Source organism: Chelonoidis abingdonii, chromosome 9, assembly GCF_003597395.2.
Source record: "Chelonoidis abingdonii isolate Lonesome George chromosome 9, CheloAbing_2.0, whole genome shotgun sequence".
NCBI classification, from domain to species: Eukaryota; Metazoa; Chordata; order Testudines; family Testudinidae; genus Chelonoidis; species Chelonoidis abingdonii.
In genome coordinates this window covers 23,537,925-23,557,236 of record NC_133777.1, presented here as the reverse complement: position 1 = coordinate 23,557,236, position 19,312 = coordinate 23,537,925, and positions in this window count along the sequence as shown.

The window sequence follows — 19,312 nt, the reverse complement described above, 5'->3', positions numbered from 1 at the left end:
TGGCCCCTCTGAAGACGATAGTCCTGGCAATAGGGTCAAAATTTCACCCTAATTTTCAAGAAGGAAGAAATACTGGATCCAAAAGGATGCTTTTGCCAATCAAACTGGGACAAGATTAAGCAGTTGAGGAATTATTTGCTAAGTTTATCAAGAACTATGGTGTACTATATTATATTACACCATACCAAAAAGGTCTCGGGGTTTGTTTGTTTTTTTGAGGAAAAACTGTTCTAGGCCTTTTGTCTGTTGGAGGAAAAAGTAACAGTCAGGAAAGCATAGCGTTGCTCATACTCATTGTAGCCAGTTTATGGTCAGTCACTTAATTCTTTTTCCAGTCCACCTTTATCTTATTGCCCAGTCAGCCCCCCCACCCCCACCCCCACCCCTTGATGTCAAGAGCAATCAGAAAGGGACCACTAAGAAAGAGGTATGGGTAGTCACCAAACACGGGGGGGGGGAAGTATTGTCTTTAACATATTTAAACTTGTGTTATTGCCTGTTCTCCTTTACCTTTTTACTCTTACTATTTAAGAATGCTTGCCGATGTCCAGTTGTGTATTTTTCTGTTTCATGCTCTTTATATTTCAGTACAAGGCTATTGGATATACCATTAAGAGTACGAATATGCATGATTGAAATTAAGATGTTTATGGATATTTCTCCATTTCCTTTACTATGGAGGGTTTTTTCAAATGACCAGATTCACATAACAGACAATTTAATGGTTAGTATATATTTACAAACTTACCACAATCAAGTTGCTGCGTGTCTCAACCCCAGCCTTATCTGCTAGGCTCGTGAACTACATGTACACTCAGCAATGCAGACAGAGAGTTTAACTAAATAGAAGACTACTTTGACAGCATTTTAAAGAGCAGTGGATCTACTGGCATTCCCCTCTTCCAAAATACAACTACTCTGCAAAAGTTTAACAAAATGCTAACAGCATATAGACATACTATATGAAAACTAGACATTCCAGACTAATGGGCTGAGTCTACTATGGAGTATCATAAGATGCATGAACCCATTTACCAAAGTTTTTTTTTTTTCTTTGAGAAAAGGAAGACTGATCATATAGTCTTTTTCATATATAGTTGGTATAATCCCACTGGAATATTGCAAAGTTAAATCTGGATTCTAAGTTAAAGAGAACTACTCTACTGCTTATGCCTGTCTAATTACTTACGATTAAACTTTGCCTTCACCAACAAATCTATGCTATTATACGACTGAAGCCACTAGTCATGTTTGTTCCTCTTAATGTCATCCAGCCTCTTCTATGAATGAAGAGTATAAATCTTGTGTTTTTTTATAAAGGTAGTTTGAAACCATCCATACCACTAAGCTCCATTCTGAATGGAGAGCACACTCCCTCCCTAGCTTAAGATTTCATTTGATGGACAAATTGTGCCCAAATGAGAAATTAATCAGGTATCAACAGGTCGGTTGCCACACCAGAAGAGAAGCAAATTGTATTACAGGATAAAAAGCAGTATGATGCAATTTTGAGTTCAATTCGTATCTCCTATCCTGCTGTACAAACTTACACAAACTAACCAGATTTGATCACATCAGAATCAGCCTTGGAAAATCAAGTTTTACTAGCCTAGGAAAAAAAAAGTCTTAACCAAGTTGAGTTTTGATCTACTGATTTTCAACAATAGATTTAAGCATTTTAGAAAGTTATAGATAAACATCCTCCTTATTTCACAGAATGGGTCATGAGGAACTAGACATTGTGTATTAAGTCAGTATTGCTAACCTTAAGCTTTCAAAACACTCCAATCAGGTCTTCAAAAATAAATAAATAAATAAACCTTTAACAAAAAATGATTTTATGCCAATGAAATTTGGCTTGGAATCTCCTAATAATTTAAATCCAGGAGCCAGAGCTTGAAGAAAAATCACCACATGTAGATTAGCAACCCAGTAGAATCTAAGCTTTGTGCTCTATCCAATGGCCAACAGCTCCGTTATGATGCAAATAATGAAACTACTAATGATTTTAGTCCTCTGTTAAATTATTCAGCCTGGTCACACAGATGTTTACAAGACCCAGCGCTCAAAGAATCAGACATTTAAAAACGCCGCTGGTGTGGTACCTTTAATTGATAGGAGAGTACAGCTGTCCAATTCAGCACCTGGGCACACTAAGAATTTAGCAGTGGCCATGCAGGGAGACCGCTCTTTGTGACAGCTAGAAGATAACATGCAAAAGCCAATACCTATTGTCAACTATCTAATTAAACACAGAAGTCAATGAAAAATGCAGCTTCTTCAGCATTGACAAGCTTAACCTATTTTATAAATTACATTTTTATTACATCAGAACTTCTATCTAAATTCAAGTAATTAACATAGATTCAAATCTCCCAATTTGCTGTTTAGAAGCCAGCCAAGAAAGTCTGAAATCAGAGCTGTACTAAAGAGCTTTCTTCGGGTTTGAAATGGTAAAGGGGCACCAGGAAGTCTACAGCTTCATTAACTGAGATCATACCTCCAGGCTAATAAGGCCTAAATTTGGGATGGGATGCCATGCATGACAAAGGCCTACAATGAGGGGAATTTATTTTCCCTCTTGCAGAATGCTTGACGTCTTTAGTGCAATTAGCTTTCTAGATCTTCAGTTTTATGATTCTTAATTGCAGGAGTGATTGTTTAAGAATGTGCCAGGGTCAAGTTTGGGTTGAATACAAATGATTTCTAGACTAACATGCCCTTCATAATGAAGCATACTGAGGCATGATTGACTAAACTAGGACATCTGTGTTTCAATATAAGACTGCCTGCCTTTTTAAGGTTTGAAAAAAAACAACCCTTCCTCAACTTCCTCCTTCAAGAATGCCCCAGAATGCATTGCTGCAAACCAAGGAGACTGGCCCTTTAGGTTATTGGAGAAGAGAGGGGGATGCCTCAAGTGCTAGCCCAATACAGAAGCAGCAGTGGGAATAAACCTGCCACCCCATCATGTTTTAGCAGGGCAGAAACCCAGGAAGAGAATGAAGAGGTCTGTGCGGCCCAGACATTACTAGGAACAGCTCACTCCCCTTTGCCTCAAGGCTGAGAAGAGCAGAGATATCCCTGCCCTCAGAGTAACAGAAGCAGTCAGGATGTATGTTCTACCTAAGCGCAACAGAACATGGGCACTGGCAGAAGCAGGCAGCTGGTTTCCCTTCTGAGGCCAGCCTACAGCACAGAGAACACCCCAAGCAGCAGGTCACTGCTCTCTCATACATCACTCAAGAGGCAGGATGAAGATGTAACTCCCTCTTCCTCTAGCCAACTGTGCTACCTTAACCGGAGACAAGCCGGGTGAGGTAATATCTTTTATTGACTCAACTTCTATTGCTGTGACAGACAAGCTTTAGAGCTACGCTGAGCTCTCCATCAACGCTGCAAACAGCTAGTTTAGCCTGGATAATGTCTCATTCTACAGCACTGAGATGATGAGTGAGGTATTTTTCCCTCCTACCTCCTCTGTAGGCAGCCTCCCTCTCATAACAGTAGGCAGATTCAGCTTCCCTTCCCTGACTGAGCTAGGGAAAAAGGAAGGATTGGACCTTCACTGAGAGAAGTTCTGAGGCAGTGGGGAATAGAGGAAAACAGTGAGGGTCAGGAAGGGATAGGACCTATGGACAGAGAATAGAAGATGGGATTCACTAGGGGCCTTTTTGAGGGTTTGTGCCTTTTAAGCTAGCTTTCTTTGCTCAGCCCTTCCCTCTGCCCAGTGAAATCCAACATGGTTCATACACACCCCTAAGGTGGCCTGTCCTCAGATACTTTTCCTGGAGATACACCTCAGCTCAAACAAATGCAGAGGAGCTCTCCTCACCTTTGAGGAAAAGATCCCCTCAGCTTTGCGCACTTCTCCCATCAGCACAGAGAAAAATGAACAACTTTTCTCTTCACTCAAAGGCAAGAGGCACAACACTCATCTCAAAAACATCCTCGGGGTATGTCTACACGGCAATGTAAGCCCAGAATTAGCAGCATTCAAGTTAGTAGACCCTGGATTTGTTAACCTAGGGCTTGAGAGCTACACTAATGTGTAACCACAGGTTAGGAATAGTTGAACTCAGGGTCCCAACCTGTGGCTCCAGGGTCCATATTGCTTTATATGAGCCCAAGTCCAACCATCCATAGCCCAGACTTCCTCGCATCCTACCAAAATGTTGCTGCTCTAGCCTTTTATATGTGGGGCAGTGTGGAAAAACTTGACTGTCCATCAAACTTGATTGTCTAGAGGACAAAGAAAATTGGCTCATGATATTGTGGAATACTTTTGGTAGATACCCAGAGAACAAGTCCCACAGGGCTGTGTCTACACTGTAAAGCAATAGAGCTTGAACTCTGGGTTCCAGCTTCACTCAGGCTTGGACCCTCCACCTCTGAGGGATCCTGGATTAATGTGCTTTGTGTATAGAAGGAATGGGGGGTTAGACTTGAGCCTGAGTTTGAACCTTGGGCTTACACTGCAGTGTAGACATACCCACAGCTGGCCCATATCAGCTGACTCAACTGCAGTGTGGATGTCTCATGAAGGTTCTAGAGCTTGGGCTCCAGCTGAAGCCTAGATGTCTACACTGCAGTTATATAGCCCCACATTCCTGAATCAGGTGATACAGGTCAGTCATGAATGTTTAACAGCACATAGTCATACTCAGAGGCCAGACTTTCTCATTCCTAACCCTAACAGGAGCAGCTCCAATTCTGTTCCAATCAAGGAAGAGGAAGTTTGATTCTGAAGCAGTGTTTTTCAGTCATTCCTCCTCTTCAGACTTTGTGTAGGTTTTTTAAAATGGGAAGTTGTGATGGGGTGTCCTGTTCCTGCCCCCCTTACACACACACAGCTGCTAAGATTGATGAGGACCAATAAGGAGGCTAATTAACCTGACAGGCTGCAACTGTCTAGGACAACTGAGGAACTGTACCCTGGAAGTGGGGAACTTTGAGTAACCTAACCAGAGGGCTAAGTGACAGAGAGAGGGGCTGCAGGCCAGTGGGAGATTTGGAGTGAGGGCATGCAAACTATGGAAGAGGGTGTTGACTGAATGAGTAATCCCCAGCAAGAGGACCCACAAGCAGTGAGTGATAAACCCCATGATAATATGGGTATGATAGTCACTCCTGACCCAAGGAGAGTTTGAAAGATTGTGCAGACAATTGTCCCTGATATAAGGGGAGGTGTGAGAGACTGAGAAACTGTTTAAGATAGCCACCCCTATACAAAGGGAGTGGAAAAGGCCAGGAGTAAAGAGACAGTGGAGCCACCATGTGTGGAGGTTGGTTTTTTTTTTTTTTTTTTTTTTTTTTGCAGAAAGCAGGGATACCCACCCCAACTGGACTTTAGAGTGGCTGCCCCCATGGAAGGGGGTTGATGTGCAACCAATGGGAAACCAGTACCTAAAGAAGCAGATCCTGGAGAACCACTAGCAACAGTGGGAGGCATAGAGATACCTGGAGGAATACGTGAGGGAGTTAGCTGAAGAGCAATGTTGTTTGCTCAAGATCCTCCAGCTAGTGAGCTGGGACCAGAGAGGCTGGGCTAAGAAGTGAGGTCCCAGGGGGCAGGAGGCCAGAAGCCTGAGCAGAGTAGAGTTACATCTGTGGACTGAAAGGATGCTTTAAGAGAAAGTGCCCGTGTTGGGAAGAGAAGAAGTCTATCCCCAAGGGAAAAAGAGCAGGAAAATGCCAAGATGATCAACCTGTGAAAAGAACAGGAAGGTAGGATACTTGTTTCATCTGTGGGGAGCCAGGACAAGTGAAGAGGCAGTGCCCTCACAAACAGAACTGTAGCCCAGGGAAGGATGGGGGATGAGAAAAAAGTGAGGGGCAAGGGGTCAAAAAAAAAAAAAAAAAAAGGACCAACAAGAAGAGCCAGATACCCAGAGCAGGGTACACTAAAGTAGTGGAGAAGGCTGAAAGGGAGAAGAGAAAAGAGAGATTGGAGAGAAAGAACAGTCTCTTAGAGGCCAAGCTAAATGTATGTGGGGACCAGTACAGAGGCTAAGCGAGGTAAGCTGGGAACTCAGACCTAGGGAGAAGGGGTGTCAGGAGAGTTTGTAGAGCAAGGGCTATGGCTACAGGAGAAGCTGAAAGCTACCAGGCTGGCCTTGCAGGTAGCACAAATTTATGTGGAATTCAAGGGGCAGAAGTTCAGAGACTCCATTGAGGACAATGACAAGTTGTTCCTCATTGTGGGAGACCTGGAGCATGAGGGGGATGACTTGCAGGCCCAGTTGCAACAGCTCCAGGGGAGGATGTACCTGCTCCCTCCCCTGCATGGACAGGGGTGCTGGAAGTAGGGGTGCTACTGCACCCCCTGGCTTGAAGTAGCAATAACAAATACCAAATCCATGGTTTCCATCATCTACACCTCTAATATAAAAAATTGTTCCAGCACCCCTGTCCCTGGGTGGCAGTCTTGAGGGGGAGGGTATGTGATGGGGTGTTGCCACACACACACACTCACTGCTATGGTTAATGAGGGCCAAGAAGGAGGCTAATTAACCTGACAGGCCACAGCTGAGGGAAATCAGGTGGGCACATAATCCCCTGAGTGAATAAGGGAGCCCAGCTGTGGAGGAATGAGCTGGGCAGGAAATATAAAGACGGGAATTTAGAAGCAGTGAGGGTTGCTGGGAAAGCATAGACACTCCTAGAAGTAGGGGAGGAGTGGTTGGCTGCAGTTACTTCCTGGGGAGAGGAAGGAGGTTTTGGGTACCAGGGATAGGAAGTAGCCTAGCAAAAGAGCAGTGAGGCTAAAGAGAAAAAGGCTGGACTGCTAAGCTGAGGGTCCCTGGGCTGGAACCTGGAGAAGAGGGTGGGCCTAGATTCCCCCATAGCCACTGGAGGAGTGGCACCAAAGTAGTGAATGGGAAGACTGACTAGCACTGTTGAGGAACTATACCCTGAAAGGGGGAACTTTGAGTGACCTATCCAGAGGGCTGAGTCCCGGAAGGGATGCTGCAGGCTGAGAGAGTTGGAGTGGTGGCATGCAAACCACAGAACAGGGTGTTGACTGAATGAGCTAATCCCCAGAGTGACCAGCGGGAGGCATTGTGAATGGTGTGCCCTGTGACAGAAGTAATAATGAACAGATTTCAGCTGTGCATCTGTAGGCACACCAAATTCCAATATGCTACAACAGCAGTGGTGCCTTTGTAAAAATTGTTACCTCTTGGATGGTGGTGGTGATCTTTACTATATAGCATTTTGTGGGGGTAGGGAAGGAGACAGTAGATGTAAAAATTGTGTAAGTTTGTTTTTTTTGGTATCATTTGACTAATCTCTTCTCCCTCCATTCATGTGGCCCTGTACTTATTCTATTATGTGAAGGGGGGGGAAAAAAAACCAGTCCACAAGTTGGCAGGAAGGGGGTTAAAATCCCTCCTCTGGAGAAAGAGTCATATGTATTCCCCAAGTGTGGAGTAGAAGGGCTGGCCAGAGGTAGGAAAGTGATTTCCCCCTAGCTTTCTATAACAACATTGTACTGTGGAGAGTTAGAAGGCAAATCTGGCAACTGGTTGGGAAAGATGGATTTGTATGAAAATGTCCAGTGCAGAACACTGGATGAACCATTTTTCTCCAAGGAACTTTGTTGCAGTAAGCCATGCCTTGGCTATCCAAACCCCTCTGGACATAACTTACCTGATAAAAGTGCTTAGGTCAGAATGGTGATTTCACATGGAGTTGTCAAGTTGTGCTTAACGTTACAAGCTTTTACCACTCCAAGCTTTGTGTTGCCGTGGCCTGAGTCAGAAATCCATGCTATGCTTCAAATTTTTGTGGCCACAAGTAATATCAGCGTGAAGCTGCTGCAGTTGGCATATCATTGTGCATGTGCACACTTGGCTTCTTGCATTAGTGCTGCACATATTCACCAAGTGTGCTCATGAGCACCAGGTTTGTAAAATTTTTGGTGGTGCCCAGAACGGGTCTAAGCAGAAATGTCTTGTCCATAGGATGGACTGGGGCAACCACCCTGGGCCCCGTGCTTTGGGGAGGCCTACACTTCAGGGAGACATGGGGTCCAGGGCAGCCTGGGGGGTTAGCGAGGGGCTTGGCGCTGGCAGCAGTGAGTGACCTGGCCTCACACCACCCTGATGGCTCCTGGCATTGCTCAGGGGGAAGGGCCAGAGCAGAGCAGGAGCGGGCTGGGTTGCTCGCTGCTGCTAGCACCAGATCCCCTGCTAACTCCCCAGGCTTCTCTGGATCCCGCATCCCCCGAAGCGTGGGGCACCACAAAACACAGGGCTGGGGCAGTTGCCCTGGTCCATCCTGTATTCAGACAGGACAGCTCTGAAAACATAAGCCCAAACATTCGTGGATAATACTGGCACCACAGGCCCATATAACTTGCCACCTATGGTGTGTGCTCACGTACAGTGTAGAACACCATGGTTAGGTATTCTAGTGCACAACCCACCATCATCCAAACACTGTCTTTTGGCAATGCATGGTAGGACAGAAACAAGTTGTGCAGGGGTGATTGGGAGAAAGGGGTCAATTTCCCAGCATGCAACTGACTCCATCCCATAATTTTCACATCTTCTTTTAAAAATCCCATGAGCCCACATGGTCCTCCTCACTGTTTGCCATCTTGACAGAAGCATGGAGCCCGCACAGCTCCGCACTATTGTCGTAAGCGTTGCAAGCACAGAATGCAAAATCCTCCAGAATTTGCAGAGCTGGAAGAAGAACTGAATCAGTGGGAATATGATGGTTTCCTGGAGGGCAGATTGCTGTGAGACATAGCGTGAAACAAGAGTGGCAGAAGCTCCCTAAATGTGGGGGTGGGGGCAGGCCCCTTCCCATGAGGCCCAGCCCCCTCACACTGCTCCTTCCCCACAAGTCCCACCCTCTGCTCGCTCCTCGTCGCTCCCTTCCATCGCTCAACCTCATGGCCAATAAAAACTGGGAGGGCATAACCTTCCCACTTTTAAAAGTGGTGGCCCCCTGTTCAGGGAGCTACAGTAATGCCTTGTGGTGTACTGTGCTCTTCCTGGCCCAGCTATTTTGGGCAAAATTAGGATTCACGTGATGTACACCAATAGATGCACAACCTTAGCAAGTGCCACAAGATTAATAGGTCCATTGACATATATTTAGGATTATTCTACTGTTTGTCACTGATCCTATGAGTTGTCAGGCTGTGCGGTGACGAATAAGTGAGTGTGTTCAGTACCACTAGGCATTCTGTAACATATGTTGTGAACTAATCAAGATAAATTATTTTCCAAAGAATAGACTTTTGAGTAACACATCCAATGCAAAGAAAAGTCTGTGCAATTTAAAAGCAAGTACATTAACAATTTAATAAATTAATGAAACAGAACTTAACAAGGGGAAAGAACATGCATGTCCATTTTACCTACACATACAGCAAGTAAGGCTGAGCTGTGAAAGCCAATGTGAAGCTGTGGCTGTCCTTAATGTCCCTGGGTGTGGGTAGGGGTGCAGCCCCTGAAGGCACATGGGATATTGAGGAAGGAGGAAGGTGCTGTAATGAAGTTCTCCATGAACTGCAAAGAGAGACGAGCCCGTGACTGATTGTTCAACCTATAGGTCCACAAGAGTCTGCAGCATCCATGTTAGCTGCCAAAGAAGCCCCATCATATCCTGGTTCATCTCTGTCTCCTTTCCTGCTGGGCATCCACTCTTTCCTTCTCCAAGCTGTCTGCAATATTCAACCTCCAGGCCCTTTGCACAGTCTGATGTGGCACTGACTAATAGGATCTCTTTGAACATGTCATCCAGAGTCCTCTTCTTTCTCCTCATCTGGAAACCCTCAAGGCTGCAGTGGCAGCAGCTACAGATAAAACACACAGAGGTACCTTTGTCAGTATAGTCACAACAGAAAGTGAAAGTTAAGATTTAGGACTCCTTCCATGCTCCCCTAAAGCTTTAAACAAGACATGCTCATTGACACTTCTGCTTTGAAGAGCTTGAGTACGGCACCATTCACAACAAGAGGCAGGGTGAATATGGCCTGCCAAGGGTGAGGGGAAATAAGGAAAGAATTGCTCAATTGCATGAAACTAAGTTTAGGGCAATGACACTGAATACTGGCACCATTTCCCACAAGCAGTGGTGATTTTAGCTGATATTTCTCCTGAAGGTGACACAGACGGAGAGAGCACAGCTGCTGCTGGCATTTTAAAGCCACTTGGGCCTGTATGCTGCTAGCCTGTGTACCGTGACTGGTTTGGGAAAGTGTCCTACCGGGGAGGAAGAAATAAGGCTGCCACCCCTAGAAACCTACCCGAGAGGATTGCAGAGTACCCCCATCAAAGTGTCAAGATCTCTCAGAGGATTCCAGGGACATGCCTAAGTATATAAACAAAATGGTCTGCATTCCCCACCCCTGCCTAACTATGGGGAATGAAAAGCAGATAACGCTACTTCTCCTTGTACTGCTACCTTTTCTAGTACGAGTAAATTAACGAAAGGTCAATAACTGGGTCCTGCTACATTAGGGAAACCATAACTGTAGTGGGAAATACATTTACCCACTTACCTGAGAATTGTTCCCCGGGAGTGACTGACTGTGGTGGTATCTCAAACTGGTCCTGGCACACAGCGTAGCTGAAGCCCATGGTTGCAAGTCACTCACCACCACCTCACTGTTCATGTCAGAGGCTTGTGACTGGATCCTCGGAGGTATCCACAGTGGTCTGCAGGGAGGTAGAGGAGTTTCTGCCAAGTATGGCATGCAGCTCTTTGTAAAGCACTGGATTGACTTCCCCAGTCTTCTGATATGCCCATTGTCATTCCTTTGCTGTCATGTGCCATTGCTGCTGATTCCTGTCACATCCCTTCTGCATCCCCTGTGCAATTTCCCGGTAGATGTCCATATTTCTGTAACTGGTCTGTAGCTGTGCCCACACAGCCTCTTCTCCCCACGGGATCCAATATCTCTTGTCTACTCCAAACCAGAGTGTGCCTGGAGCATATAGCTGGCATGGTCAGCTGCACACATCAATGAAGAGCTGCTACATGTGCTCGCCAAGCTGAGCAATCAGGAAAAGGCATTTTAAAAGTTGCAGGGCTTAAAATGGGGCAGAGAGAGAGGGGACTTCTGTTCTCCTGTGAATTCCACTGGCCAGGGTCACAGTGTGATGAGAGCTGTCAGTGCAGGCATTATGGGACAGCTGCTAGTGGACTGTTAGGATCAATATAGATAATGCAGCATCTACACTCATGCTGCATCAACCTCAGTACATCGACCACAGCTCAGTGCCGCTTCAGGAGGAGGTGTTAATGCATCTCTGTAACAGGGTGTTTATGTCAGTAGGAGACAAATTTAAGCACAGACACATGAACAATGAGGTGTATGAAGGGCAGCTTGTGAGATCTAACTTTGTAGTATAGACCAGTCCTCAGTCTATATTGCTTCTGTCATAACCCATCCTTCTCCATCCCTTTCACAGATACATGTCCATTTACCTACTGTGTGTCTGAGACAGACTAACTCTTAGCAAAACATGTTGGTTTGAAATTCAAAGGTGACAAAAAGGTTGAGAAAACAGGCTACATGCTCTTTATCTTACACCCTCCTATAAGCAGCTACTTCTGCTTCGCTATCCTTCAAACCCTGTGACATGTAACATGCCGCCTTAAATTTTTATCATTTACATAAACAATGGCCAGTTTCCTTCCAGAAGCCACTTAAAGCTTAGGGGAAGCCAGGTCATTCATCACTGAATTTTGTCTCGAGTGATTTAGTTGTGTAGTTCTTAAACACTAGGAAGAGTTCAGATAAGAAGACTTCCATTCATCAATATTCAGACACTATTCTATCTTAACTGTTTACTTGTCCAGATAGTACAGTAACCTATACAGTTTTTTTTTGTATCATAGCTGTCTACTTTGTCGTGTCAACCACTACCAACACTTTTCTAAAAGTTCTCTTCAGGTTTACAGCTGTACCCAGATCTTTCAGCAATAGATCAACCCCTATCATTGTAGCTTACTAAGCTACAGCATGGCATTTGGCATTGTATTCAATGTTGGCTCTCTCCTTGCTATTTCAAAATGGAATACTGTGATCACAAACAACTTAGTGGCATTGTATGGTGGAACAAATTAACTAGATTCTGCTTGTGATGAGGTGTATTAGGCCCAGAGGCCCCCTGCTGGAGGCCTCTGTCCTACCACACCCATCCCAGAAAAGGGCAATAGAGGAGAGTCCTCCAAGACCAACCAGAAAGAGGCTGCAGGGAAGCAGCCAATCAGGGCCCAGCAAGCTTGTATAAAAGGAGCTGCAGGGCCAATCTGAGTTCAGTTGGCTGGCAGGGACCAGGAGATCAAGGAAAGTTCTCCTGGCTCCTGGGACTCTAGAAAGATCAGGGTCATGGGTTACTTCAAGGGATGTGGCTGCTACTTAGAGGGTCCCTGGACTGGGGCCTGGAGTAGTGGGTGGGCCTGGGTCTCCCCAACAGCAACTGGAGAAGTGGCTAAGATCTGAAAATGGGGATTGAAACAGACCCAGAGAAGAGGGCTGAACTGAGACTTCCTGAGCTGGAGGGATGGGGGTTCATGAACTGAGTTAAAGAAGACTGGCTCAGCTGGAGAGCTGGGGTCACTGAGGACTCAAGGGAAGTCATGTGAAGGCAAACAGTCTCCAAGGAGGAAGTCCTAGGGACACTGCTCCACTCCTGAGCAGGAATCTTCTCAAGCTAGCCAGACCCCAACTGTGGGATACATGATGGGCCCTGTGGAACTGTTGAAGGACTGGGACTGGGGAGGGCTATAGCACATTACTGAGGGCACTGAGATGGGCCCAGTTGGACTGTGTGCCCTGGAAGGGGTTTATTTAGTTTCACACATGGACTGTGTGTGACTTGCCCAGAGGGTTGAGTCACCAAAGACCTGCCTGAAGAGCAGCAGCTGACAGGAGCACTATGAGTGGAGGAAACAGAGGAAAAAATTGTAGGCATACGCACTCAACCTGGGGCTGCTTGCATGAGGTGAGTGCACCCCATTACGTTGCTATTTTGTAGATCCACCAAAATTAACACTATGTTGAACAGGAAAACTAGGATTTTAAAGAGATGTTCAAAACCAAAATTTAGACACTGGTGCTACAATGTGATATTTGGTTCTAGAAAGTTTCTCATCTTATCTTTTGGGGACTTGGAATGACCCCCGTCTCTTGTTACAGAAAGATTAGCAAGGAAACTGTCATTCAAGAGTTTCCTATGTTTAGGATCTTGGTTGGAGGCAAGGTCCTTTGTACTGATCAAAGGACCTTCCTGAGCAGAGTTACAATTTAATATTCTGTCATTTGGAAGAGTGCTTAATATACTCTCTCAGGTCGAGGGTGTCATTGTTTGATTTAAGCCTGCACGTGTTAATTTTAGATGGATACAACACAAATAGATAGTTGAGTTATTAAAATCCTACTAAACCTTTCCAGATTTGTTGAGACAATAAGCTTTTATAGCTATACTCATGTACATTGCTGGACACAACACATGCTGAGAACAGAAGCTTATTATATTAACAGCAAAAAAAATATCCAATACAGACATGAAATTAGATAACCCTGTTTCATCCTGAAGATATGCTCAACTGCTACCTTAGCTTGCTACTGTAGTGAGGAATATTAAATGCTGCTTTCATTTCTCCTTGTCTTTTACTAGCTTTTTCCATTCTATACCCTATTGGTAGACACTATCACCACTTGATATGCTTTAAAGAAGTGGGTGTACATCATTTGAGATACGCATAGATGTTAGTGCCTTCTATAAGGTGTCACAGCAACTCAGTCACAGAGCTGGGAAGAGAACCCAGGATTCCCAACTGTTTTGTATTGTAACTAGCAGACAGTTTTCAACAAACACATTATTGGAGAGGGGATAGCTTGCCTCTGCATGCCACGTTAGCAGAAGTATAAGGATCAATACCAGTCCCTTCCTCTCACTAAGAAAATAAGGCAGCTTTAGCCTACTGATTTGTTTTGCATTATTTAAGTATAAGATGATACAGGAAAAACTGAATTTAGCTTGAGGTTTAGAATAGCAAGGAGAGGAGAGTTCATCTCTGCTAATGCAGGACTTCTCAGCAAAAGAATTACCACTGCTTTCTGGTCTAGATGTCATCCCTTGTGGTATAACTCTTTCCACTGAGAGACTTGTCCCATCTCCCTGTCAGGATGTTTCCTGATATTCAGCCTAAATTTCTCATCCAAATTCCATTACTCCTATTTGGAACCCCCTTTTAAGACCTATACAATTTTAACTCAATGATGTTTATCACTTAAGTTTTTTTCTTCCTCTGTAACAACTGTTCCTCTCCCTTCATATGGTAAGTTTTTATTTTTTTATTTATTTTTTATTTTTTACTGAAATTCAAAGCTTGGACATATCTACCTTGACCTCCTTCATTGAATAAAGCCCAAGTTCTGGAAGGCAACTTCAGCATGCCACCCTTTGCTTGTCAAACTCTTCCACTATTTGTATATTCTTCATTTTGTGTGACCAACAGAGCTTTATCAAGGAAAGATGTTCTAGTTATTTCATCCAGTGCTCACTGCATTTAGGTGACGGTAATTTTACCCTTCAACTTCAACTCCTGTCCTCTGCCCATTAATCACAAACTAGCTCTTCATATCATTTCCATCTGGGCTATGCACTTAGCAGAAAGCAAGACCACTCCCTGAGTGTTTAGAGTACACAGAATCCAAAATTCACAGATACAGCATCTCTGTGCAGCCTTTTCATAGTTTCAAATTCTAAACCGCAAGAAGTTATTTAGACTCATAAAATCCTAGCGTATTCCTACTCTATGGTTGCAGGTAGATCATGTCCTTGCATCTCCAATTCAAGGTAATTATCCCAATTTCGTAGGGACATTGAATAAGTTTGACTAACTGAGTGAATTAGGTGTAAGACAGGGAGAGGATCTTACCCTAACTTGTTGTTCAGTATCTGGTAAAGAACTTCCCACACACTTGAGATTTCTTAGAGTGCAGGAAGAAGAGCAAATGTCTATGAGTTTAAAATTTGATTTCAAGCCTCAGCTGCATTTTCTACAATAATTAGTAGCACAAAACTGAATTGGGAGAAGCCTGTCCCATATTTAGAAACTCCAAGTAGTATAAAGGCTACATGTTTTGAAGTTAGAAGAAAAAAAAATGCATTGGCATGAGAGGTTTGTTATCTTGTGATGTATCACAAGATTCTTGACTTAATCACAAGAACTTATTTTACTCAGAGTTCTTGTGCAACATCTCATGGTGTCTTGTCACATATGATATAGTAACATAGAAACCAGTTTTCATTGTACCTTAGTCCCTAAATTGTATAAGATTCACCAGTTTGTAAGAACAGACTGGAAACTTGCATTTTTTCTGAAATCTAGTATGCAGGATTTGTTTTCCATGTCCAATGATCTTCAGTTAGAAAAGTAAAATAAGCTGGTTCAGTTAGTGGATTATTATTATTATTTTATTTATTATTTTATTATTTTTTTCAAAATAGCAAAGGTTTTCTCTGCACACTTGTCAACCTGCTGAGGCCTACATGTGGAGCAATGTGAAAGACAAAAAAAAATTCAGGAAACTTAGTACTATTAGATTAATTCCTTTAGTGAAAACAAACTTCAGTTTTATTATTTGAAGCTATTTAACATTGGCAGGGTGCAATTTTGGGACTAAATTGAGTGAGTTCCTTGAGATGAGGGACAGATAAATAGGAGACTCTGGATACTTTTCCATTTGGATAAATGTGTCATACTTTTAAAACAGGTTAGACTATTAAAATAAGCATCATAAAACCAAATAAATAGAAGTGCCTTTCAGATGTTCTTTGGGACACTGCCTAGCACATTCTACAGTTATTTTCTCCTTTAAAGTATGCAACTACAACAGATTCCAGGCAGTGGAAAAAACAGGCCTACTGTTTACTTATGTTGTTCATTAGCCAGCTGTGATGATTGAAAGTATTCTAGCAAGTATAAACTGTGGTTGGGCTTCTATGATAAATGAAAGGGGTGGGGGACTCCCTTTTATGGACACCCATCCAGACAGAAGCTATAAAATCCCTCTTAGTAGCTGTTATCTAATTGCTCTACCAGTAAAAGGTTAAAAAGTCTCACTGCTATGCATAGGTAAAAGGAAATAAGTGGGCACCTGGCAAAAAGAGCTAATAGGAAGGCTAGAATTGAAAACACTCCTCTTTTGTCTGTCTGTCTGTCTCACTCTCCTGGGGAGAGGCAGAGAGGGCAGCAGTTATGCTGTAAGGAGCTTGAGCCAGGTATGAAAAAATCATCACTATTATATTTAGAAACTACCCATTTAAAACCTCAGATATGTAAGTAGATCAGGAAATGTCTAGGAAGATGTGATTAGGTTTATCCCTTTTATTTCATTGTGGCTTGTGGATTCCTCTGTGCTAACCCCAGGTGCTTTTGTTTTGCTTGTAACCTTTAAGCTGGACCTCAAGAAAGCTATTCTTGGTGCTTCATCCTTGTAGTTCCTCTTCTAAAATCTAGCAATAGCCTGAGTTCCTAGATATATTTTCTTTTTTTTATTAATAAAATTTACCCTTTTTAAGAACAGAATTGGATTTTTGTGTCTTAAGAGATTTGTGCATATATTTTATTAGCTAGTGGTAAGAGATGACTTCCTTTTTTTTCTCCCTTTCTTTCTTTGTCAGCTGTTCCCCGGAGGGGGGCAGGGGGTGAAAGGCCTTGACGATACCCCACAGGAAAGAATTCCCAAGTGCTCCTTCCTGGGCTCTCAAAGGGATTTTTGCACTTGGATGGTGGCAGCATTTACCAATCCAAGGTCAGACAGAAGCTGTAACCTTGGGAGTTTACTACAAGCCTGGAGTGGCTAGTATTAATTGTTAGAATCCTTGCGGGGCCCCACCTTCTGCACCTGAAGTGCCAGAGTGGGGAATTAGCCTTGACAGCTTCCACGATAATTTTGAATGAGCAAAGGATTGAAGTGTTAGTGGTTCTACTTTAACTAACCTTCAAGGGTATTAAAAATTTGGCTGAATGTGTAGTTATTTGTACTCATTAGTACTTGTAACACTGTAAATTAAATCCATAATCACTAGGAGGAATTTAATGAAGACTGAAATTCTGGTCCAATTCTCCCTCCCCTCTCCCTGGTACACTGGTGTGAATCCAGAATGCTAGATTTACACTGGAGTAACAGAAGCATTTGGCCCCTTGACCCATTTCTGAGTATTCCAGGAGTGGTCCTATTAAGACACATTCCTGCCCCAAAGTTCATGTCTACTCTTTTGCTCAGTTATGCAACCCTTACCCATGAGTACCTTAATTTAACCCTGACTGGAAATAATCTACATAAGGAAAACCATGTACACCCTCAATGGCTCTGTCCTCCACTTAGTGGCAACAGGGTCCCACCTCCACTCAGTGATTGCAGCAAGGACTCCGTGCATCAGACCTACCCCCATAGGCAGAATGTGTCTATTTGGGAGGATGGGTCGGTGGGCCCTGCTGCATTCTCCTTCTCCTGCCACACAGTCCTTCACTGGGGAGAGGGTAGGCTGATAGTCCAAGGCAGCAGACTCAAAGGCTTTTCTTCTCCTGGTGTTCTGGCCTTGATATGGGTGTGTAGGCTCAATACTTGCTTGTCCGGGTGCTCAGTGATAGAGGCTATGCAAGAAATTAACTAGGTGCAGTGAGAGCTTTTTACCACACAGTAGTTATCCCTTCAGCTTGTTAAACTACCGTGGGAGATACTGAGTGCCATTTGTCTGCAGCTAGAAGTGTTGTGGCAAAGAATGAACCATGGTGATAGAATGCTAAAACAGGGCTAAAGTGAGGGTGATCCTCAGGCAAGGTCTGTGCCGGAGATGAGTCTTGGAAGGAAGCATCTCCCCATATGGTACTACATGGTATAAGCATGTAGGACAACTTATCCTATGCTCTATAAATCCAGGTCCTAAACTTACTGCTGCTCTTGAATCTGGGAGTGCTAGAGCAGTGGCCACTCTGTCCTTGAGAGTACCCAGCACCTCTGATTGTTTTCACTAAGATTATGACCATGCTTGGAGCAGATTCCCAGCTTTGCAAACCTACTCATGATAGTTCTCATCAACCTAGTGCACTTAAAAACAGTAGTGCAGTAGCACGGGCAGTGGTGAATGGCAGCACAGGCTAGCCACCCTGGGTACAACTCCACCTGGACCTAGTTGGTGCGTACTTCTGGCAACTAGCCCATGCTGCCACTGCCCATGCTACTCTGGCTATGCTACTGTTTTCAGTGAGCTAGCTTGATGATGAGAGCTAGCATGGGTATGTCTATGCAAGCTGGGAATTACACCCCTAGCTCCAAGTGTAGATGGCCCCAGGAGTCCCATTTGCTCAGAGGCTTCAGCTGGAGTACTGTGTCTAGTTTTAGTCCTTTCTATACACTGGTGACCACTACTGTGTTTGGCCAGAAGACCATGCTTATGCTACTTAAACAGAACAAACTAAATTCTCCCTCAGCAGTGAGTTGTCTGCAGATTTCTCCCTTTAAATCAGCCTGTAACTAGCTTTACTTAGGGCTACAAGTTTTAACCTTTTCATTAAACCCGAGTTTCCTATCTTCAAACTAAGGGGGGCGGTGTGGGGGGAGCTGGGGGCCAAGTAAGGTACTAGGACGTCAGAGCTCAATTAGGTAGAGGTAAGAGGAAATCTAGGGGGGTTTCCTCTTAACTGTTGGAGAAACAAGCTCTGATTTAGAGCTTTCTTTTGGGTCAAGGAAGTTGTGTTGTGTACACTGGCCCCCTGGGGCAGGACAGTCTCCACTTTTATGTTACAATAAAGCACATCAGAAGTTTGAACTACATAGTTGAACAGAATATTCTACTGCTTCAGAGAGCTTTCAGTTAAAGGGACATATTGAAAACTTAGTCTTTCTTCCCATAGTATCCCAAGAGTCTCTTGACATTTGAATATTCTTATTACTGTAGTGCCTGGAAGCCCTAGTCATGGACCTGGATTCCATAACTTTTTATGCTTTACCTCAGATATTTCCTCAACTTCCTCAAATCACTTGCCTGTGATTTTTTTTTTTAAAGTATTCCAGTACCGTTCTGAGCCCTACAATCGGAATCAGGGCCTTATTTGATCCTTATTGTCAAACAATATCTCATACAGTAAAGGCCAATTCACTACAGGAAGATCTACACAAGCAAAATGAGCCAGGATACAACTCTAAATGGCTCATGCATCTCAAGTAATATCTGAAAAGGATTCTGTGTTGGTCACTCCAAATGCTAAGCTACCTTGAATCTCTCAAGAATTTTACAGTACTAAGTATTAGTGTCAATCTGGCAAG